The 24,924-nt window shown below is 40.7% G+C and overlaps 1 protein-coding gene across 5 annotated transcripts in view; it reads right to left on the reverse strand.

Moving 5' to 3' along the window:
* The window catches only part of ttll10 (tubulin tyrosine ligase-like family, member 10), a 39,263-nt gene that overhangs the window by 11,630 nt on the left and 2,709 nt on the right, over positions 1–24,924 (reverse strand). The window contains exon 1 of one of the 5 annotated variants that reach the window (XM_005459841.4): positions 13,582–13,899. The exons of 2 other annotated variants lie outside the window; for them this stretch is intronic. The gene's annotated coding sequence lies outside the window, so the exon portion shown is untranslated. Of the gene's footprint in view, positions 1–4,579; positions 4,729–13,150; positions 13,531–13,581; positions 13,900–24,924 lie in introns of those variants that run through there. 2 more of the 5 variants (XM_019349969.2, XM_019349970.2) reach the window with 2 other exon arrangements.

Here is a 24,924-nt window from a genome sequence, read left to right on the forward strand (position 1 = left end):
TGCCTCTGGTCCCTTCACCTCAATTCGTGCAAAGAAGTGGTTTAGCTCCTCCGCAAGCGCCGCGTTACCCTCAGTCAATGTGGTATTGCAAGGTTTGTAGTTGGTTAAGCGCTGAACTCCCTGCCATACCTGTCGTGAGTTGTTGTTGCTGAAGTGGTCTTCAATCCTTCTCTTGTACGCTGCCTTGGCTTCTCTGATGCCTGTTTTCAACTTAGATCTGGCTGCACTGTACTGCATACCATCACCGGATCTAAAAGCGGCGTCACGTTGCTTCAGCAGGACCTGGACCTCTTTAGTCATCCAGGGTTTCTGGTTGGAATACACCCAGAGACGTTTGTCCACAGTGACACTGTTGATACAGAAGTTAATATATGAGAGCACTGATGTTGTGTGCTCTTCAAGCTCCTGATGTTCAAACACGCTCCAGTCCGTGTTTTCAAAACAGTCCTGCAGCTGATGTGATGCACCTTCTGGCCAGGTTTTCACAGTTTTTGTGACTGGGGGGGCTCTTCTCCTAACGGGAGTGTATGCAGGGATCAGCAGCATGGACATGTGGTCTGACAAACCTAAATGTGGTAAAGGGGTTGCTCTGTAGCCTTTTTGGATGTTGCTGTAGGTTTTATCCAGTGTGTTTTTCCCCCTCGTTACACATTTAATATGGGTTTAACATTGGGTTGTCTGTAGGACAGGAGGTAGAGCAGGTCATCTGCTAATCTGAAGGCTGGTGACTTGAGCTCTGGCTACTCCAGTCTGGCCAAAGTGTAACTTGGGTCAGATTTGCGTGTGTGAATAGTTGATAGCAACCATTAAGATGTAGAAGAATAAAGTGCTTATATCAATGGGTGAATAAGTAGTAAGTAAGCGCTAAACAAGACATCATCCTACCTGTGGGCTACCCTATATCTTTAGGTCCAGTTTACACAATTTAAGTTAGAAATCTGAGTAATAAAAGTAAACCCAAGTATCCCATTAAACTAAGACATAATTTAATGTGAACATTAGTTTATCATAAAACTACTTCATCCAAGGCGAATCGTTCTTGATACTTCCAGACATCATCATTAATCATAAAGTCTAGTGCCAAATCCAGCAGCAGGTATGCAGTTGAGCAACATAGCATTAGTCTGCTCGCATGGCAAATCCACTAATCACCTTCTGTCTCAGTGATTTGACTCTGGGGGAAACACCCAGGCCCAGCTATGGCTGGCAATTATGCATAATCTTCTCTCTTCCTCCAAACAGCCTGATAATTGACAGGGGTGGGTACCTTTTAGACCCAGCACACATGCAACCATATAATTACACATACAGAGGGGCAACCACGAGCAACATAAGCACACTGTGAGCAGACATATGGACCAAAGTACTGTGCTTTTTAGAGCCTACATCAAGTTTGGTTCGACTGATAAGATGACAGGACAACCAAACTGTGAGTCAGCGTGATTTTGGCTCTATTGATCTGGTTTGTTTTTTTGCACCACAACCCAATTAGACAATTATCCTCTGTGATGAATCAAATGTAAAAGAAGGAAGTTGCCAGTCTGATCAGTTGAATTATTTATACACATATGGCTGTAAAAGTGTAAATGCCCAAGTGCAAAATACCAGCTACAAGAGGGAGCTGCTTGGCAATAAAACTAGTCCAGCCACAACACCCCAGTTGTTACAAGGAGGCCTCCTATATTCTTGTTTAACAGAGCTTTGTGTGGAGCCAGTGTGAGCCACACCTTGATAAAGAGCCGCCATCTGATAGACACACTGTGCAAAGTGCTGCGTAGGTGGACAAAGAGAACAGGCTTGTTTTACAACCTCATGGTTCACCATCTGCTAAGAGACTGTGTACATTTGTGTGTGTGTGTGTCTGTGTGTCTGCTCATATATGAGTTTTAGTGAATATACTTGTGTAATTAATGTCACCATCCCTTTTTTTATCCTATCTTCCTTTATACCTGAATTCATATCTTTCCTTTGACCTCCATTTGTTAGTAAAGGGCGTGGGAAATATGACACTTTTTACTTTTACTTTCTTTTTCTTTCCATTAAGGTTTAACTTTCTGTGGGTGGTGCTCCACTGATACTCATACTCCTGGGCCTTATTGTAAGGAAAAAACACATGAGATAGAATATGCCAGAAAGACAGTGGGTTAGTATGTGAATTTAAAATACAGGAATATATCGTTAGGTGTGTGTTGTGTTACTGACTGTCCTATCTTGGGGGAGTGACACCTTAAGTTTTGTGTGTCTTTGAAGGCTCACCTATTCCCATGTCATCTCAACTGACTCAAACCAGGAAGTGCGCTGCAATTACAGGGATGCACCCTGCAGCAATGGTGTCCCCACACAACCCATTATTTAGAGGGATTCTCCTTGTCAAGGTGTTATAGTGGAAGAAATGGAGTTAAGTTACGATGCAAAGAAAAGCTTGTCTGAATAGGGTCTCTCGCGCTCGCTGCTGCTATTCATGATTTCCTTACAGGATTACAGCAGCAGAGCACAGGGGGCTGTAGTATTGAGGGGCGACACTACGTTCCCAGGGTCGATATCTGCTTATTCCCTCTGGTGACAAGTGCAACATGGAAACAGAAAGACATCGAATTTCACAGAGAATAACAATGATATGGGAAAATGTGCAAGTGGAAATGTACATATTGTCCTTTGTTTTGAAACAGCCGTGTAACAAGCATGAACACATGTATCGCCTATATTACTTTTACTTGTTAGTAAGTAAATGTGCTATAAGTGTAAGAGTCACAGTGCAATTTTGTACAAACTTGATGATTCATTCCTACCTCTTGCATAAGAAGATCATAATGTAGGATGATATATATGTGTATATAAATATGTGTATTTGACTGGTTGTTGTTGTTGTTCCCTTTACTATGGTGATTGATGTCATGTACAACGGAGTGGGGCGGAGAGCTGCATTAGGCATGAGAGCATACAGGGTTTTTTTTTACTGTGTAACAATGTAATTTTGATGATTTCAAAGTAAACGCTATAAAACTTAATTAGGTCTTTTGTCATATGCATCAAACCTAAGTTGCTGTGCATGGAGCTCCAGAGTGCCTTGTTTAGAGATTTAGAAGGAATCTCCAAAGAATTCCACGTTTGGGAACATAAGGTATAAAAAATCGTTGTGTTGGTTACACCCTTTAAAGCTATGAGAAGACACAGGAGGAATACCGCTTGATTTTTAAGTGGAAAATGACTCATAGATAAAAACAAAAATCTTTTACAAGAACATGACAGTACTTGTTATGTTATCCTTTTATATTTCACTTTGTTGCTACTAGCTAAAGCTAAAGAACAGCATCTTCTAGTTAAAGCAGCTAGATTCATTTATTTGGTATATTTGAATCTAAATTCTGTCACGTTGTGAAAACGAAAATCTAGCTGAGAGGCTACCCACTAATGTTACTTGGTTTATGCCATTTAAAAGATTTGATTATTAAAACCCAACATTAACACATTAAATCTTCTAGCTATAACTGAACAAGCCAAGATTAGCGTCATGAACTATTTATTATTAAGTAAACCTTAACAATTATTTTTGCAATGTTTTGGGGGTTAAAGCATATCTGTGCGAGTCAGAGTTTATCAACAGTCTGAGAAAAAAGCGAGAAACCATTAAACAGCTGCTGCTAAGGTAGGCTAACATACAGTTTCACTGTGAGTGTTTTTTTTATGTGCAAATTATGGAAGCTTGGGTACGATTTTTGGTTACTTTTTTAAAGTTTTGTTAGGTATCTCAAAATTTCAACTTGGAAGTAAGTTCAAAAATATCTACCTCGAAATCTTAAAAAATATACAGTGGTCCTTCGCTGTAATGCGGTTCACCTTTCGCGGGCTCGCTGTTTCACAGATTTTTTTAAAATGCAATTTTACTTTTTTTAAAAACATTACAGCACATTGTGTTCTGCGTCCCGATCGGCAGTAGACCATCGTCAAACAATCTCCTGTACAGTACAGAATGTGTTCAGCTTGTCAAATTTACATAAATCTTCGATCGCTACAGTGTGACTCTGAAGTGCTGTACTGTATGCTTGTAAGTTTTCTCCCCAACAAACACAACAATGTTTTTCACCGTCAAAGGCACCTGCGGTAGCACCCAAAAGGCAGAGGAAGATGCTAACCATCACACAAAAGTTGGACTTCTGGACATGCTAAAGGAAGGTAGAAGTTACCGTATTTTTCGGATTATAATATAATACTGGACTTATTTTTCTACGAATGTTTGAACTTTGAGAGTAAATAAAAGAGAAAAGTGTGAAAATGTTCATGACTGTCTGAGAAAAGTGTATAAAGTGTGTAGTGAGGGGTTTTACAGCCTTAAAACATCTATAATAATTGTAAAAAATAAAGTTAGCTACTTTGCGGATTTCACCTATCACAGGTTATTTTTAGAACGTAACTTCCACAATAAATGAGGGACCGCTGTAGCTTGAAATTTTGACTTAACTCTACCAGTCGCATTTTTTTATTTTATTTTATTTTCATTTTTTTATTTTAATTTTCCTTTAGCAAAAATAAGCTTCCACACCTTAGGTGAAACTACCAAAATTTCCACCTACAAACTTACCGGTTCTCGTTAAGGGCCGACTTTCCTTTCTTCTGAGCTGCTGCTGCAGTTACTTTTCTTGCCCACAGGAGGCCCAAGTTTAGTGTTTACTACAGCACCAACAGTTGTACATATTAGCTGTTAGGCTTGCAGATGACTTCAGAAGGTTAACGTTAACTGACACCAGATGCTTTTCTTTGCCCAGCAGACAGCCTGTAACTACCAGAGCTTCTGATAGCTTCTGTACAACTTGACTATGCTATGGCGTGTTCCTGTAGTATTTATTATGTTCTTCCATGTTAAACTAAGTTAGCTAAAAGTTGCTAGCTAGCTAGCTAACTTAAATATGTGTGTTCACAGCAGTGTATTTTGTGAATTTGCCCTGCAGCAGTATCCAAATTATGTAAGTTCGATTTATTCTTAATAACAAAGAATATTTTATGGTCGAACAGGCCAATACTAATGTTTGCATGCTAAATAGCTACTTAACTTTTGAATAAGAGGAGGTAAAAAATGATTTTTCATCAAGGTAGCAGCTTTGGAAGTAATATCACAATGTGCTTAAAAAATAATAATTTTAAAAAATTAAGGTATATCATACATCATTTAATCACACACTTAACATATTGTGTTTCTCAATGATAGGAAAAACAAAAAAAGCACTGAAGAAAACCTAAAGTGGGACACATTTATGACAAATCAAACAGCAGAGGCAGACCGCCATCTGTAGTGTCAGAGATATTCTGAGTAAGTAACAAAGTTAAAGCTATTCTGTGTTAGTTATTTACCTACTATGGGCCTGCAAACTCCATGCAGGTAAGTACAGTGTGTAATAAGTCTGTCACATCTTATATGTCTTTATCTGCATTCTTCAAACACTGACCTGACAATAAATGACTGATTATATTATGAATCGAATCTTTGTAAAAGCTACGATTATCCTGTCTTTAATGCGTTTTAGAAATAACCAAACAAAGATGAGTATAGTTTATGAAATGGATAGATGAAAAGATACTCCTCAGTGTTTCTAATGAAGGCATTTGCTCACAAATTGCAGCTTGTTCCTGATAAAAACAAAAACAGTGAAAGCGAATATTTCTCACATGGATTAAATAAGATATTTCCTATAATCTGGCAATGCTTCTACCAAAACCTGTAATCAGCTCCACACCTTGAAACACTCGAGTGTGCCAGCTTTTTACTCTTACTGTGCGTCAGCACATGTGCAGGTATGTCACAGCCGTTTAGCTCCCGTTGTGCTCCTGTTCCACTCCAGTGGAAAACCCAGCTAAGTGAGTCTAGACTTCTCATCTACAGCCAACACTAATACAGGAATCTGGTTTGACTGCAGTAAGCATGCACAGACCAGCGCAGGAATTCTTTACAGGCCCTCTGCCAGTTATGTGATTCAGCGGTGTGACATCACAAAGGGAGGAGCTAACTACAGCAGTAATTGTACTTAAAGCCTTAAATTAATTATTTCTGACACACTTTAACTCTGTGTCTTTAAGTTCAGTCTAAACCACCAGTAAGCTAAGAGCTAAAACACTTGCAGCTTGTGGAGGAACAAAATAATATGTAGGTGGAGCATGCGTACGCTCTCATAATGGTTTAAAAAGATAATGTTGATCTTCATTTATACCACAGAAGTACAGTCATTTCAAAATTGTGCTTCCTTTCATATTAGTTCACCAGCTCACATAGAAATGTCACAGTCTTGATTTGTTTGTTTGCTTTAAAAAAAAGCATGTTGGTAATGTTTAGGAGCATTAATGCAACAATATTTTACAGCATTTTTTACCTTACCATTCATAGGATTTACACAGTCTAATTTTTCATATACCTTCACTGCAATACCACAAGTAATACCATATTACTTTGATGGCCTGTAAGTATGCACCGCCACAAAAGGGCTTTTTCACAACAAACATTTTGAAAAGAAATGAACTAATAAATAAAACCTTTGCATATGACATTTGAAAATTGCAGTGTCAAAAATACTGAATTGATTGATAACTGTATTTACTTCTGTGATCTTTCCAGTCCTAAAATAAATAGAGTATTATTTATTTAATGAACTGAAGGCCATGTATAAAAAGCCCTCACTGTAATGTGTCATTTACAGTAGGAAACACAGGGTACTATTTTAAAGGTGCGTACACACAATGACTCAGCATAATTCTGCTTTGTTGTTCCCCCATTGTGTGTTTGATCACAGTGAAAGGAGAACCTGCTGCTCATGTTGGCTGAGCTTTAGGATTTGATGCTGTATTTAACCTGTTAAATACTAAACTTTTCAAAAACCTTTCCTCACAAACAACCCTTCATAATGAAAAACAAGCAGTGTAGCGATTTAAAATAAAGCTTTAACTAATGAATGATTAAACAGGCGCTGAAAAAAAACATTGCTTCTAAAATTAACTAAATGCTAAAATTAACAGGTTATTGGTTACTGAATAAACACATTCCACTTACATTTAGCTTTTCTTCATTTTACCTTTCAGTGTTTGTCAAATACAAAAACACACAAACACACACTGACGCATAAAAAGGAACTGACCAACTCGTTCCACAGGCTGGGAGCTCATTGAGGCCCGAGGTACGTCATATTAAATGTTTTTTTGTGTTTGCGTTCTCACTGATAAAAATCATAGCTGCTTACCCACTGAGCCCCTGAGTGAACACGCTTAATGAAATACCACCTCCATACTATTCTGTGTGTGTGCATGTTGTCTGTTTTTCTGAGAGGGAGGTAACAGCATATATGAAAAAATAAAGTTATCATTTTAATCACTGCCTATACTGACTGAATGTGTAAACTTAGGTCGGCCGGTACCCTGGCAGTTTTACTAAGCTAGTCTCTGTGCTGCTATAGAGCGGGACACAATGAAGGCTTAGCTGATAGTGGGGGGGAGACCTCATGGGTAAATTGAGGCATTTAAAAAGAAGCTCTGTTCAGCGGTAACCTGATCCACACCTGACTGGGGCTCGGCATTCCGGTGTGGCCGGGGGAAGAGTTCACAATTACCAGAGAAACTGCAGCAAAGAGCCAGGGCCCTGGAAATCTGCGGTAAATGGTTAAAAATTATTCTGAAAGTCACTTTTCACGAGAGAAAAAAAACAAGCAAACAAAAGGAACATTTTAATTAATATCCATCTTTATTTAAATGTTTTTTTCTTTACAACATACCACATTAGATACAGTTTCTATGTACAGAGTGTGTGTGAGAGTTTTAAAAACTGTGTGCATTGTTCTTCTGTACCTGGAGAAAATCCAAGTTCCCAAAAGGAATTTAGTTATTGCGGTAAGAGTAAGAACGCCGATCTTTCAACAGAAACGTTACACAATTTCTAATCCTTTTTTTTACATCATATTCACATTAACATTCCTGTCAGAAGCCAGATTACGGCACAAAGACCCCCAAAAGTCCAGTCTTATCCTGAACTGCTGCTCAATTGAGAAACTTTGACTCAAGGCACATGGAAGAAACCACCAAAAAATCAAACCATCTTCCAGCGCAAGGATCATAGTTCCATAGTCATCACTCAGCCCCATCTGCCAGTACTGTTAATATGCTGATGTGCTTCCCTGGATTGCCCTTTGTCAATACGCTGAGTGTCAGATGCACGAGAGTGTGAGAAGAGGAAGTAAGAGAGCAGAAGGTAATGCCATTTAATGGACGGCATTACCAGACAGTATTAGACACCAATAATTACATCTAACCATGTCTGGTAAGACGCCTATCAACAGGCTGGAAGGATGACTTCTGAGCTTTCACCTGTGCAAAGAGGAAGATGAAAGCTGGAGGGAAGAGAACAGTGTTGCAGAAACAGGCTGAAATGAGCAGTTCCTCTTTTGCTGCGATCATAGATTCTGTAAACACTACATTGTACCTTCAGTCATTTTTTCCATTTCACTTTGCCAAGCATGCAGAAAGAGTCAAAGCCACAGGTAAACAGACCAAAGGGAGAAAAAAAAGCAAAGTATGCTTGGCTAGCTTGACCTTTTGTGTTCCGGTTTGGCTACATTTTTACATTAACGCAAATTAAATTATGAAATCCAAAGAAAAGGGGGATAACTGGAGGGACAAAATACAATTCCATGTTTCTGTGGCTTAGATAATGGAGCTAGATGAGCAAATAAAGGTGTGGCTCAATATTTGTGGGGTAATTCTCCCTCCTTCTGCAAACACTAGGTTTCTGCTTGCTTCATGTCTATTATTTGCTTTTGTTTCTGACGTCTGTTTGAAGACTTTACCCATGACATTCACATCTGTCCCGATGATGAAAAGTGTTCATTGTGTAAAACGGTGTATTTAATCTCCTCTGTTCTAAGTCAACAGCACAGAAATTAATTGTAAGTTAAACTTCTAACACATTGCTTCATGTCAGTAATGCATTATAGGAAGTCAGTTTTATATCTGCTTAAAATTCCTGGTAGACAAGCCTTGGAAAGCTGGGAAAAGGCTGTAGTCTATAAATGACTCTATAGCTGGGTTTTTGTTTTTTTTTTAAGCAGTAAGGCACTCTCAGGTGAGCTCATGTGTCAGTTCCAGGATGTGCCACGCAGGTAGGGCTAGGTGGACCAATCGCTGCCATACAGCACAAAGACCAACACTGTTCAGGGGAGGGAACAAGGAAATGAGGCCCTGCAGGACCGGTGGAACCATCAACTGACTACTATTCTTTAACTTGGGGTGGGGTTGCCATTAACGTTTTTTTTAAAAAGGGAGGTTGGCAGATAAGTTAAAGAGCTGACTTTCAGGACTTACTGTATTAGAGATTTACTTGCTCTCACAAGAATATATTAGAGAAAAGCCCTACACCTAAGAACTATAGTAGTTCACTGGAGTCAGACAGAATTCGGTACAGCCTGAGGCAACGCAAGTCTACTGTAAACAAAAGACTGCAAACTTTACCTGGAATCGACATGCGAGTAAAATGTGAACACACCGAGCAGCTGGCTTTGTGAAATGTGCCCTTCAGCGACCACATCAAAATGCCTCGAAGAGTTCAGCTGCCCTTCACAATATTTGTCATTTACATACCGGAGACCACGCAGTCACCCAGAAAACATCGTTACCAGACAGTGTTAGAACAACAGTAGTACAGTCCAGCACTGTCGGGTAAGATGGATCCTGAGAGCCATTTCTGTTGCTGCTCAAGCATTTGAGCTGATCCACGGGGCCCAGAACGGGAGCAAGTTGCCGCCAAACAATGATAGAGCGGTTGATATGATTGTAGTCGGCAGATGGCTATCATCATCATTACCAGGCAGTATTAGAGAAAGTGATGATATCCAATGCTGCCTCGTAAGATGGAGATAATCACCCAAAAAACGTGTGACACCGCCTAAAGTTCGTGAGGTCATTTCACATCATTCATTCATTAACCTTCAATAAGTGGAAAAAATTGAGTTTTCTCTAAAGAAAAAAAAAGAAGAAAAGAACAAAAATAACAGGGAAATTCAACTTTATCACATTAAATGTTAAGAATTTAGCTCAAAGACATGCAAAATTATGCAACTTTTTGGCTCCACTAAACTCCTGAACTTAACCACCACGGAGCCCACCAAACAGCCATACATTGCTCGGAAAATAGCGCTGGAAATGGGAGCAGGGGGAAGTCCATATCTAGAGACGACCTCTCTGCTGTGTAACTGCTGAGCCCTTGTTGTGGTTGGGGTATTTAGCTTAAACTTGCTGTCACAGAAGACTGGGCCACAGTGGTTGTTAATGATTGCCAAAACCTGTTCTGACTAGTCTAAATCTATGGCACGGCAAGGTTGGGAGGGCTGCTTTTCACACAATACATGGCAGTTACTAATTTCAAACACTACAAGTTGCGCACATCCCTCCGTCTCAAAGGCATGTTAGCCCTCGGGGAACTCTCTCTCCCCCACGTCACACTGTATCCTTGCTGTTTGTTTTAGGTTGTAACATACTATTCTGGTTCGATTAAAGCAGCGTGGTAAGAGAGCTGTTTCAACAGATGTTTAATGAATTTAAAGAAAGGAAAAGCTCTTTTTTTTCTGTTTTCCACTGGCGGTCCTTTCAGGCCGTTGTCTTTGTGTTTGCCGAGTGATGAAAGGTTGATGGAATGCTGCTCAGCCCGACCTGACCAATGCTGTGTACGCAGAAGGTCACTGAAACGGTCCTCCTTTACTGAATAACGTGGATCATTCACAGGTATAAAGCGTGAAATCCTCACACCCTATACTGAAATTTGAGTATACATCATTATTCTCTAATAATACATGCGGCGAGTACACTTTTACCTACAAAAAAGAATTAATTAAAGACTAAACCCTCGATTTTGAATCTTTGTCCTTTTAAAAGCAACTAATTTTGAGGCATTTTTTGATAAGAGCAGGTTTCCAGTCATCCTTAAAGCAATGCTAAAGTAGAGTACAGAGGGGGGAGGGAGAAGAAAACAGTATAAAGGAGTGAAAAGTTCGGGGGAAGGAAGCTGAGAATGCACCTGTAACCTTACCGTCATGAAAAGTACCCCAAGGAAAGAATGCAACAAAACCAAAGTAAAGTGAGCACGTTTAGAGGGATGGAGCTGAAGAAGAAAGAAAAAAGATCTTGAGTTTCCAGCCCGCTGCCTGAGAACGCTCCGTCTTCCTCCCGGTCAGGCAGGCCCCATGAAATGAGAAAGCCAAGCAGACCTGCTCTCCCAGACTATTTAGTTAATCATCAGCATTATAAACCAGTGCTGCAGGCCCTCTGAGAAAGACAAGAGCAAGAGAGAAAGAGAAAGAGGGGAAACAAAGATTAGCCTAGAAATTTGAAGCTGGTAGAAACAAGCTGTGAAAATAACAGTACCTTATCAAAGCAGAGCATGTCGTGTGTCAGTATTCAAATATCTAACCAGCTCCTCTCTGTTTGCCCCGCGTTTGTCCATATACTTCCTCTTCTGCTCCAACTTATGTCAACGTACCGCAAAGCTTTTCTCCTATTGTGCTCCGCGCCGTGGGAGTTAGCTGTGCTCGCGGCTAACCACGCTTTTTGCCTGTTGGAAGTGAGGCGTGCTCAGGTAACTCTGCCCTCTCTGCTGGAATGCGACTCTGCTGTGAAGTGAACAACCTGATAGGTAAACTGGCCTGGCCCTTAATCAATAGTTGCTGTCTTTGTGAGAAAACAATGGCAGAGAAACCCAAAACCTTATTTAACTGCAGACCTTATCTCAGTGCCACCTAATTGGCCCTTCAGACTACTGAGGAGCTGCGTGGTGACATTTAGGCTATGATACTGCTTATCATCCGTGTGCCACTCAAGTTGCTTGCTAATGATTTTAAATGTGCGCACTGTGATGGACTAGCTGTATTTTTGTCTTTTTTTAAAACTGTCACTCTTTTGGCCAGCCCACCTCAGTCTCGCCCTCGTCATTTTACCTCCCCCATTTTGACTAAAATATTCAAAAAAAAATTTGACTACCAAAAAACGAGATTTAAGCTTTTCCTACCAGACTCAATGCTTTTTAAGCTCCTCCCCCTGGCATACAGCTTTATTAGCTAAGTTATGATTATGAAAAAAGTTAAATAATTACTTTTTAACATGGTGCCACGTCCCTGGTGGCAGATAGCGTTACTCCTGATTACGTGTTTAATCCCAAAACAAACAAAAATCCAAGTAGAAAATTTTTGTTTAATCCCAAAAGTGGAATTTTTTGTTTTTAATTTTAATTCAGAAAGTATTTACTGATGATGTCATTGTTCCTTGGTTTAAAAAAAGAAAAAAGTACTAGCCTAGCCTAGCACCGAGTTTCCTTAAATAGTCCTGACCCTTAATGCAGTGTCATTCACCCTGCAATCATATTGCAGCTTGAATTTAACCTCTCACCCCCATGAGGCGATAAGACTTACACTTCCCTTTCAGGTCAGACCTGTGCCTCAAACATGAACAAACAATGTAAAAGAAGTATCTGCCACTTTTTTCTGGCTTGCTGGTGATTAAATGTCACCCCACTGAAATTCTATTCAGTACTTCCCGCCCTGTTGCAATAGACCAGCAGGGCAACTGGCACTCATGTGACTCGCAGCTATTCTGCTGTATGAAAGAAATGAACAAATGTTTCACTTTCCACCAATCACAACCTTCCACCTCGCTCTGCAGTTGTCGCTGTACAGTAAGCAGTCGACATTTTCCCTCCATTTTCCCTTCTCCGTTTCGGACTTCCACAGTCCGCCGCTGCTTGAAAGTATGTTAATAGCGGCCTAGGAAACTAAATGTATACCTTCTATCTTGTGAAAATGCTCTGCTCTGATAATTCCAACTCCTGTCTCAACTTGTAGCTAAACCTCAAAGGTACGGAAAACGGATGAGCAGACATTTTACGTCCGTCTGAGTCACATCCACATCTGAAACGGGCAGCGTTGAGTCAAAGTTTAAAAGCCAAAAGAGAAAACCCGTAGGTTAAACGCGAGGGGAAAAGGCTGGATAATGTCGTCGACGGATTTACAGTTCAACAGGTTGAAGGAAAAAAAGTTACTAATTAAGTTGATATGAATTTTCTCTTAAATTAACAGAAATGTTTGTTAAATAATCAGCTACTACTGTCATGCTATGGATTTGTAAAGATGTTTCATACCGTAGTGTCGTGGTTGTCTCCTCGTAAAGCATGTTTAAGTCTGTAAAAGAAGGAGTCAGCGTCTAGCTTCATATCCTTTGACAAGTCTGGCAGTTTGCCTTTACCTGCCCCAACTGGTCTATCCAGTTTAGGAATGAGCGTTAGCCTCTATTGTTTCCTCTTCTTTCTCTCTGCTTAAATGGAGCTGGAATTTGATACACATTATTTTCGCTCCCCATTGAAACTACCCGGACCCTCCTATATCAGCACGCAACTGCCGAGGGCTTCACGCGATGACCTAATTTGTTTGTCGTACATTTCCTGCTCTTAGCCATCTACCAATTGTCCTTAAAGTTCTAACTCTGCCGCCGCTGAGCAACAGATAATGACAACAGCATAAACTTTAAAGATGGAGAATGAAGACAAAGAGGGGATCGCATTTGTGAATTTACCCAGTCGTTCCCAGGTGTGGTCATCGATCCAGAAACCCCAGACAAGAGGCATCATTGTATGCGGGCTCCTGACGCCCTGTTGGCTAGTCTTTCGCGGTCCTGCTCTCGCTGAAGGACAGTCGACCTCTGGACGGTGATTAGAAAGTTAAAGAAAAAAAAAAAGCTGTCCTCGTCACGCAGATGCAGGCGTAGAGTCATAAGACAAGCCAAACCCCGGAACACAGCCAACCATTTCGAAGCGCGTCAGTCATCATCCTGCTGCCAGAGCAAAACTTGTTTTTTTCCGCGAGCCCTCATCGGCGGTGTGAAGCGTTTAAGCTCCTCAAGAAGACAGAGGCTGAATTTGTAAAGGGCTTGGTTTACATGTAGCATGACCTCCCCTCCTCCTCTTTCCCCCCACAGGTGTAATTTTCAGGTTGCAGCCAATCTCCTCAGGCTCTGCCGCTTGCAGGTGCGTCCCCCGTGCTGCCTTTAGCCAATGGTCTTTAAGACGAATACCCCACCCCACCCATCCCACCTCACCGGTTTGCTCACCTCCACCCTCCCCATCGGCCCCCAGGTACCTTGTTGTGTGTGTGTGTGTATGTTTTTATGATGTCAGCTCAAGCCTCTGTGGGAACGACCTCCTATGTTCTTATTACAACTAAAGCGCTAGCCTCCTCAACTGCCAAACACACCCATCCTGCTCAGAGAAAATAAATCATCAAGCCAGACAAACTATTGGGGTCAAGTATTCGAAAACATGTATCTTCAAGTTATTATGTCAAGCGCAAACTTTTACCTCCTTCCTAGAGGCATAAGCCCACCATAACCTGAAATACCTGCCCTTTGCTCTCATAACTTCCCCCGGGCTCTCTTTGTGTCCACACACCTTTTTTGCCCCAACAATAACCCGGCTGAGTTTCACCAGGAAAGGACAGGTGTACAAAGTACAGGTGAGTAAGACATACTGAGAAAGAAACACCAGCACTCTGTGGTCAGTTTGAGTTGTGTGAAATGGGGGAGCAACGACAAGGGGCCTGATGGGGCCCTTGGCCCCTAAGGGCAAAAAGGGGTATTATCCAAACCTGGTCAGGGCTTGGCTGGATGCTGGGTAAGGTCACTTTCGGTCTTGAGGTGTAATTATCGGGATTAGACTCAACAATGAGCACAATGCCAGAACCATATCCTGTTTCAGTAGGGGCGTGGCAGAGGTTGCAGCAGAACTACATTGAAAAAGATGGAATAAAGGCGATTGTTTGAATCTGTAAACCATATAGCAAATAGACATTAGGGAAGGAAACTAGAATAAAATAATTTATTATCCACGAGTCTTTCAGTTTAACCATTAGAGTTTATGATGGTTATGGCAAAGCTCAATGTTCAGCCTGTTAACAGTTTGCTGTCATTTACTGGTTTAGCTGACCACCACACTTGGTAATAGTCCCATAGGGTGGGGTTAAGCAGTTTATTCACTTTTTTCCTTTTGACACCATCAACCTTGAGTGGACCTCAGTCTCTTCAAAGGAAGCAGTTAGTAAATTGCTCTGCTCTGAAAGGTTTGCTTTGTTTTGGCTTTTCATTTGCATACCAAATGAGGCTGGGACAGGACAGGGGCCTGACCTGAGCTTATTTGGCTACTGATGGCTATCTGGGCAGCCGGTCACGCAAGACGGGATGTAAAGACATCCATCATCAGCAGTGACCCAACAGCTTCAGATGTACGACAAACACAAAGAGGCAAATGCATACTTATACACGCATGCTTACATTCAAAACTGCAAAAGCAATATAAGTTTTGACGTTACAACCCTCTACAATTTGGAGGCACTCTGTAGGTATGTACTAAGTCCATACACAGACCTTTGCTATTGAAGCAGATTATTGGAATATACTAAAGTCACAGGAATAAAATGTAGTTGGAATATTCCCTGGAAAAGGAAGCAGGACACAGACATACTCTAGTTCTGCCAGAGCTTTCTTTCTGTTAAAAGGGACCTTTTCTTACCACTGTTGCCAAGTGCTTGCTAATAGAGGTCAATCTGATTCTTGTGGTTTTCTCTGCATTATTGAAATTATTGTAAAGCTCCCTGAGGTGACTGTTGTTGTTGTTATAAATAAAACTGAATTACTATGACTTAAGGACTTCACAAAGGGATTAAGCTAATCAGTAAAAGTGACTTAATGTTTCTTTACAGTATAGAAATGTGTGTGTGTTTAAACAAAAGGCCCACAAACTAACACCTAAAGGCAGGTGTAAACTACGTCCAAACTCCTGTCAAGAATCCTTTCCGGGCAGTGATCGACACGTTAGGATACTTTTTCTATTCGAATGGGAAGTTTGTTCTGTGACTCATGATTTTTCCATGACTTTGCTTTAAATGCTTTAGGTCTTATGTCTTTACTGATACCTGATACACTGCTGTCCCGTGTACTTGGTTGTATCCTTGTTTGCGTTTATAGGAACCTGACAGCCAAACATGTGGATCACATTCTGGATCCACACTAGAACTTGTCAACTAAGAAAAGGAAAATAATGACTCATGCTTGTTTCATCTTTATGCTGTGCTGTTACTGACAGTTTCCATGTTGCCCTTCATTAACCTGCTTTTTGTATCCAAGGTGACTCGCAAAGCTGCACACGTATCTCCCCCCCAGGCCTCAAAAGTAAACTATATTTCTGTTTTTATGATGTTTAGCCAACCGAAAAATCATAGTGCACTGAACAGGTGACCTATGTGGCACACTCAGCCCTTTAAAACCCAGTTCAAAAAACTGTGTTTGCCCCCCAAATAATCCCACATAGTTACATCTGTAGCTTCGGGCCTTACAAACACAAACACACAGCTCACCAAAAAACAAAAATAAAAATTAAGGTATTTATTTAAGGGAGCATTTTCTTTTCAGAATCTAGCCCTCAAAGGGTTAATAATTTTTGGTTTTCACTGATCATTGTTAGCTTCAACAAATTACACAAATAACAATTAGCAAAGATTTTGTACTTGGATTTCTGTTTGTGAAGACTCGGTAAGTGAGTTGCTTACAATCGAATGAGAATGAACAAAAAAAATATGCCAGAAACAGTCAAAGAGTTTATGATAAATCTCCTGACAAGTCTATATACGCTCTAAAAGCATTTCATTAGGTATACCTGTTCTATTGCTGGTTAATGCAAATGTCTATTAAGCCAATTACATGGCTGTAGCTCAGTGCTTTTAGGCACGTAGACATCATCAAGACGGTGCTGAAGTTCAAACCAAGACTCTGAGCGTAGCTCGGTTGTTGGTGCCAGAACAGCTGTTTTGAGTATTTCTTAACCTGCAGATCTGCTGGGATTTGCACACATAATCATCTCTAGGTTTTACAGTGAATTGGCCAAAAGAGAGAAAATATCCATTGAGCAGCAGTTCTCTGGGAAAAATGCCTTTTTGATGCCAAAGATCAGAGGAGAACAACCTGATTACTTCATGCTGATAGAAGTAAGGCTACAACTCAAATAACCACTCATTACAACCAAGGCACGAGAGCTGCTTCTCTGAATGTACAACACACAAAACCATGAGCTATAGCAGCAGAAGGCCTCAACAGGTGCCACTCCTGTCAGCTAAGAACAAGAAGGCTGATAAACACACACTTAAAGGATCCATCATGCCTTCTATCAACAGTTTAGGCTGCTGTTGGTGGTGTAATGGTGTAGGATATTTTCTTGGCACACCTTGGGCTCCTTAGTACTGTTTAAACACCACAGGCTACACAAGTGCTGTGGCTGATTATGTCCATCCCTTTATGATCATAGTACCCATCCTCTGATGGCTGCCATGTCAAAAAAGTAAAATCCTCTCAAATTAGTTTCTTCAGCATCGTGGTGAGCTCAATGTACTCAAACGGCCTCCATGGTTACCAGATCTCAATCCATTAGAGCACCTTTGGGATGTGGTGGAGCAGGTGATTTGCATCATGGATGGACCAAAATGTTTCCAGTACCTTGTTGAACTGGTGCCACTTAGAATCAAAGCAAAAGGGAGGTCAAACTCAGGACTGGGTGTAACTAATAAGGTGTCTGGCGAGTCTAGGTACTAAAATCTGATATGGAAAAAACAACTTCAATAGTAAATGTTTCACACATGAATGTGTTCCTAAAAGTTTGAGACATCCATACAGTATATCAAGCTTCCACACGTAAATGTATAATTGTTTTCTACTTTCCTTCAAACAAGTTGTCAAACCTTATTTTCATATTGTCCTAACATTATTCTTTGCAGCATGCACATTTTAGGAAATAGCATGAATGTCTAAAGTTTCAGCAACGTTTGTAATGTGTTCATTGAAGCAAATAAAAGAAGGCCTGACAGGGCATGTATCAGCCATGTATCGTTTTAAATTATGCCTGTTTGGGATATTTTGGGTATTCAGATACGTGCAGATGGACCTAAATGGAGTAGTTTTAATAAAGGTGTATGTGTGCATGTCTTGAAGTAAATAGACACCTTGTACTGTATAGAGTCACCTGTGAAACTGATCTGAACAATGCAGTATGCTGTGTCTTATAACATATTCATCAGTTATGAATAATGAATACCAATCTTTCCATGTTAAAGTGAAAAGTCAGGGGTAAAGTAGTTGCTGTGAAAGCTGCTGTTCTCACAGGTCTCTTAAATTGGAGGCCTTTAATCGCTCAGTACGCACTAAATGATTGTTCGGTCTTTTCTATTGTTTTATCCACCTGTCCGCTTCTCCTGCCCTTCTGCTCAGGTGACTACGGGATAATTATAGAGATTTACATTGTCTTAGAAGAAATTGGAGGACTTAGCCCAGGTGTGATGTTTAAAGGTCCCTCATTACACTGTTCAGCACTCAGTCACTGAGTTCTACCGAGTCTCTCGCCAATTAGCTCCCTGTCTGCCAGGGCAGCAAAACCCCCTCACTCGCTCAGAGCAGATAACAGAAACATGGCATACAGCTTTCGTTGTTGTCGTTGTTATTTTTTCTGTTCTTTTTGTACATTACAGTGTTTTTATCTCTGTATTGAACTTTTGCATTTGCCCTGTTGTTGGAAGAAACAACAAGTCTCGCTTCTTTTCACAAAGCCTGAGAATCACCAAGGGAGCAGCATGCACACAAGCAGTCTAGCAGCCGCAGCCGTGCTCTGACTTGCTGCCTGCCACCAGCAGCAGGTAATTGGACCCAAAGGATTTGGGGCGGGAAGGTGTGTGTGGATGGCGCGGTTGTATCCCATAATCTCCAATGGGCCATATTGCTATAGGGAAGCGGAGCGAGGCATACTAATTATTACTATTTCACAACACACCTGTTTGGCTCCAAACTGCTGCTGTGATCAACCTGACATCCACGACACGCACAGAGATAAATGGCGTAATATTCAGAATTCATACATAACCGTAATCCACATAAATATACCCACTGTTCAATGTTAATGCGCTCTAAATATGGTCGACACAAAGGTTGGAAAACTAAAATTGTCATATAAAAAAAAGTAAATAAACACACACACATACACACACTGGCTACTGAGGGGTGTACTTACTACCAAGCAAGATGAATGGGTTAGTGAGCTATGTCGAGCTTAAAGTCAGATTGCTCTGTGTCACGAAAGTGGCTCTCTTTTTACTTGGCTAAATCACCATGGCAACTTGTGCTGAACACATAACCTGGTTGGGAGCAGGTTTAGATGAATCGTCTGGAAGTGCCGCGTTTTAACTGATTCTTCTGTTTACAGCATGTTTTGAGCACAATATCGATTTTCTGCTGAGGGAATACGTTTTATATGTGGAGTTGGTTAAGTCGTGCCTTACTAACGTCATGAATGAAGAAGCCCAGGTGTAAAGATGTAAATGTAAAATTGTTGAAGTAGAAACTGTATCAGTGTTTTTGTACTTTATTCTAATCTGCTGCTAAACCTGTTTTACACTGCTGGAATTGTAGCTGCTAGAAACACGATAGAGAAACTAGAGTATGTTTCATTTATTAGTCTGTGGGACAGTAACATTTAATGTTTAGAAGTATCCAGTTTAAGCATAAGCACCAACCCTAAGGACGTGCTTGTTAAAATAAATATATTAACTCAAATTAAAAATAGAAATTTCTCTTTCACAACACTGCTGAATCTTACTGTTGTGGGTTTTTTATGTTCTTATCGCCATTTCATTATTGTCATCTGATAACATCTCTGATTGGACTAGGCGGCTCTCACAGGGTTCATTTTCTGTGAAGTGGGGGTCAGCCTGAAGCAGAAAGCACAGCTCAACAGAGAATATAGAAAACCACTATCATGATACCCGTTATCTCCAGTTGGGGTTTTAGGTTTTTTTAAGCCAGCTAACACAAAGACAGCATGAACTTCCTTCATGGTATACCCCTCTGGCCTATAACCGTCACCTATCTCACACTCTGACCACAGTACATAACATACGTCTCTCATTTTCCTCTCTACATGGTAACATTTTAACTCAGTGTCGCTAATTTTTAGTGAATAAATAGTGAACTAGTTTTTACAGAAATTGTAGAAATGATGATGTTGTAATGATAGATGTTAATAGTAAATATCATGGGGCAGCCAACAACATTATGCTAATAACAAAAGGGATGTAAAACTGTAAGTGTGATGCGTCATCTCATTTTAATTAATTGCATTTTAATTTGTGGGAAAATGTATGAACGCTGTTTAAAAAAAAGCATCCATTACAAATCATTAACCGCAAAGTTAATGATAATAAATTAAGTCAGACCTCAGTGGTACATGAGAAGCACATCTTCTTAAAGTCAAGTTCAATGTCGTCTGAATGGATTCTTACCCATCCTGAAGCTGCATGTATAGACACTCACGCTAAAGTTTGACTCTTGTTGCCAGTCAAACACACCTGCAGAGCAGCCGGCTGGCTCAAATTTCAGTCATTCACGGTCCAGACGCTGGAGTTTGTTTAGGAAATGAGCGTAAATGGTGACCTGAAGGTCATCATTCATTGTGTCGTGCTTTAAAAAGCTTGTCAGCCTTGCCTTCTTCACATCCAAAACTGGCATTGTCAGTCTTTAAAGGGTTTCTGTGTGTTCAGTTGGACGGCATTATGAGGTGCTAGGAGAGCGTACCATCTCCAAACACACCTGTCCGTTTCTTCCAAAAGACTTTCCATTTGATCTCGTGTAATTAGCTCACTGTATAATGTGTTTACTAAAGCATTTGAATGAAGGCAATAAAGATTTTCCAAGGATGAGATATCTGCTTTAGCTTATGTGCATGACAATTTCATTCAGGCATGACGACATGAACAGGAGCTGAGTGCCCATTAGAGGCCTTTGAGTCTTTGGGGCAGAGATTATTCAGAAAGGAAAATCATGCTTGGACAGCATATGCAGCTGATTATCAAAGGTTTGTCAGACTCAGAAATCCATTTAGTGCTAACAGGTTCAGTTATATTTATGATAAACACAAGTTCAAAACTGCTTTTAATTAACCATAGAAAATGTCTGGTGTCATTTTTAACTCTGAGACCAGGCAAACCAAAGGGAGGCTGACAGATAAATGTAAACTGGAAGTAGGTCTACTCGGTGCTTTGTAAATAAATCACAAGTCTGTTTTAACCAGAAGTCACCAGGAAGTGAATATTAACTGAAACTAAATCAGGAACTTAAAGTCTTTCTTGTGTAGACCTGTTTGCATTTCTACCACACCGGAACGACCGAGACCAAACGGACAAATTCCAAAGATTAAATTTTAAGAGAAAACTTTGTGATCTTTGTATTGTTTGTCTGATTCTTACACACCATACAGGAAGTAGTCACAGTTTTGAATGTCTGTAAACATGAAAGGTCACCTCCAATCCCAGTATTGATGCAATTGGCAGACATTGCTTGCTGCTCAATGGAAGCCATTGTTGCTGCTAGAGTGTCAGAGTTTGTCTTCAAAGGATGGTGTTTGCTGACACGCACTGCAGCACTCTCAGAGAATTTCATTATTATGTCCTGTAGCATGAAACATCTGGGACAGGAGGGTTTTGGGCTGATTGGAAGAATGCTAAAAGAGCTTTGCAAAGATAAAAAGCAGTTCCCAGTGGTGTCTTTTATACTGAAAACTTATAGATATTCAGGGACTAGCCTGAAAAAAAACCCCTGCAACGATTGGTCCATTCTCACAGTCTGCCCTTTTTTAAAATTTTAAAATTACAACTCTTATTTCTAGATTTTACCAGTGATTTTTAGACCCAAAACATGTTCAATGAAATATGGGAAGGGAGTGGGAGGGCAGGAGCTGTGACAGTTTTACAATGTCGGCTGTGAATTATGTATGGATCTTCAAACCTTCAGTGACAGAGTTCAGCAGAAACAAAGTCTGTATTCACAATGAAGGAAAACATCTGTGTGCAATTTTGATACAATTTTAAAAATGTTGAATTTAAAACAATTAAAGGTTTGATATAATACCCAAAGAGCCTGCCTCCATAACAAAAAGATAAAAATAAAAAGTAAGATAAACACACTCCAAACATCCTGTGGACAATAAATGTATCATGTGTTAGTCTGCCGTTTTTTTGTTTTAAGCCTTTTTAATTCAAGTGTACCATTCTTAACTCTTATCACCAAATTAAATAAAAAGCTCAGAGAATCACTGATGCTCTAAAAGCTGAGCCTAGTCACTGTAACATGGTATGAACTGTCACAACAGGCCAAAAAATATGGGAAATTCATTTCTAAAGGTTCATTTCAGCCTTTGTACCCTGAGGACGGCCACACATCACACACTGAAAGAAAACACAGTGCCTACAACGTTTTTCGGTAAACTGGGTTAAAGCAGCGGTCCCCAACCTTTATTGCACCACGGACTGGTTTATGTCTGACAATATTTTCATGGACCGGCCTTTAAGGTGTCGCGGATAAATACAACAAAATAAAACCAGTATTGGTACCAAAGAAAAAAAAGATTTATTCATAACACACAGGAAAAGACCCAGGGAAACCGAGTTAAAGTTAAAAATGCTAAAAATAAATAAATAAATAACGATAAAAACCCTGAAAACTATTCATTTCACACCCGAGCCTCAACTCTTGCAGCCCGGTACCAAACAACTCATGGACCGGTACCGGTCCGTGGCCTGGGGGTTGGGGACTGCTGGGTTAAAGGATTGAGTCCAGTACAGTTTTTCATTTTATGTTAACACTATAACTTTTACAAACTTGTGTCTTAATGTTGCTAAAAATCCTTGACATGTACAGTGCAATTTCTGTTTATTCTTTTTTGCATGTTGGGTAATGACTGATCTCTCCCATACTGTCTGCTTTGAGGGGGGGGGGCAGTAATCGCAGGTTGTGCAAATGATGCAAGATGTGTTTGTGATTTGGAAGCTCTCCGGGGAAGCAGGGTTCAGGTGAAGACACCATCAGGAAGCGTCCCACTGGGACCAGTTACCAAGAAACACAGCCCTCAACCCCATATGCACCCTCCACTTCCTCCATGTCAGGGCCGAGGGCGAAAACAAAAACCACACACACTACAGCAGATACCGCGAAGTGACTAAAAGCAGCCGGAAGCAACTGAGATGAAACCTGCTTAAAAGTATAAAAAAAGCTTTAAAGTCCACATCGAGCCTGAAACGGCTCAGTGCCAAGGCAGCACAGTCACACTTCTCAGAAACAGCCCAGGCTTCCTGCATCACCTGTTTACTACTTCTAAAACTAGTCTGCCTTTTTAGGTCATCACTTTCACTTTCTCAGATGCAAACAGGTGACACTACCTCCATCCCAGATAGGAAATAACGGTCAGCCCTCATGTGGCCCATATCTGCAGTTTGTATGGGCCATACTTGGTCTTGACACTAACAGGGTAGGTCTGGCTGCTTCGACACATCGAAAGGATCCAGATGTTAGGGGTTTTGTGGCATTTGGACCACATCTGGCAGGCGCAGCCTTTTTAGAGCGTGGTAGATACCAAATAAAGCCCAGATCAACCCAAATGCGTCTCAGTATGATTTGCTGCTTCCAGAATCACATGAAGAGTCGTCTAAACATTAAACTCTGGTAATAAAAGAGAAAACTAACTGTACACACTATACTGTAATTTACCTCTGAACTACTTTTACAGTGTTTTGCTGTTACAGGTACTACGAATCTGTTTGACTTGACTAGGAACTCGTCATAAAGGCTTTGTCTCTCATCACTGTCTATTGCCAGTAAATTACCGCAGAACCATATAAAAAGGATGCAATTAAGGGAAATTTATAGCTTAAATCTCTTTGCTGCTCTTTGAAATCCTGAACGTCACTGCCAAAATATACATCTGACCTAAGCGGTAAGGGAGGGGAATAGGGAGATACCGAGAAATTCAACCTTCCCACTCAAACTTTAAAACAAGGGGCGGGGGGCTAAGGGAGTTTTTTAAAAAAAAGCAAGTTCAATAGTGAGCCATCTTCAGCTGCAGCTATTCTAAACACAAACTCACTCTTCATTAAGAAACTCGTGCTGTGGCTCGCTGTGAGCACACTGCATATCGGATCAATGCAGGGAAAAAGCTTTTGTTCCTCATGCAAACACAGTTCAGGTTCCGCAACTGTAAGTGGTGTAAGAGCTGTTGAATGTTTATGTGAAAGGAAACAGATTTCCCCCTGAACTGAATAGATCCCTTTGTGCATTTACAGTATCTCTTATTAAAAACATGCCAACTCTCATTGCTGATCCAAATGCTGCAGCGAGAGAACTGACAGAGACTGGACACGTAGTGGCTCCTCACCATTAAATCCAGAAGCAAATTTAATATCCTCAAATACAAGGTCTTGAAAGATCAGGCCACATCTTATCTTAAAGAGCTCATAGTGCCGCATAACCCCAGCAGAGAACTTCAGTCTCAGACTCCTATTTGTGGTTCTCGGATATTTAAAAGTAGATTGGGAAGCAGAGGCTTCAGCTTTCAGGCCCCTCTTCTGTAGAGCCAGCTTCCAGTTTGGATTCAGGAGACAGACACTATCTCTACTTTTAAGATTAGTCCTAAAACTTTACTTTTTTAATAAACCTTACAGTTAGAACTGGATCAGGTGACCCTGAACCCTCCCATAGTTACATAGTAGGCCTACGATGCTGGGGATTTCCCATGATGCACTGACTTCACTCACCTTTTTCACTTACAATGTGTTTAAACACCACTCGGTATTTAATCATTAGTTATTATTAAACTGCCCTGTGTCCAGCTGGTGACCTGTCCAGACGGATGGATATTAATCTCTGGCTCTCTTCCAGTGCACGTCTTTTGTCCTGTCTCCCTCCCTCACACCCAACCGATCGCGGCAGGCAGCTGCCCCTCCCCTGTTGGAGGTTTCTGCTGTTAAAAGGGAGTTTTTGCTTTCCACTGTTGCCAAGTGTTCG

The sequence above is a fragment of the Oreochromis niloticus genome, linkage group LG20 (assembly GCF_001858045.2).
Source record: "Oreochromis niloticus isolate F11D_XX linkage group LG20, O_niloticus_UMD_NMBU, whole genome shotgun sequence".
NCBI classification, from domain to species: domain Eukaryota; kingdom Metazoa; phylum Chordata; class Actinopteri; order Cichliformes; family Cichlidae; genus Oreochromis; species Oreochromis niloticus.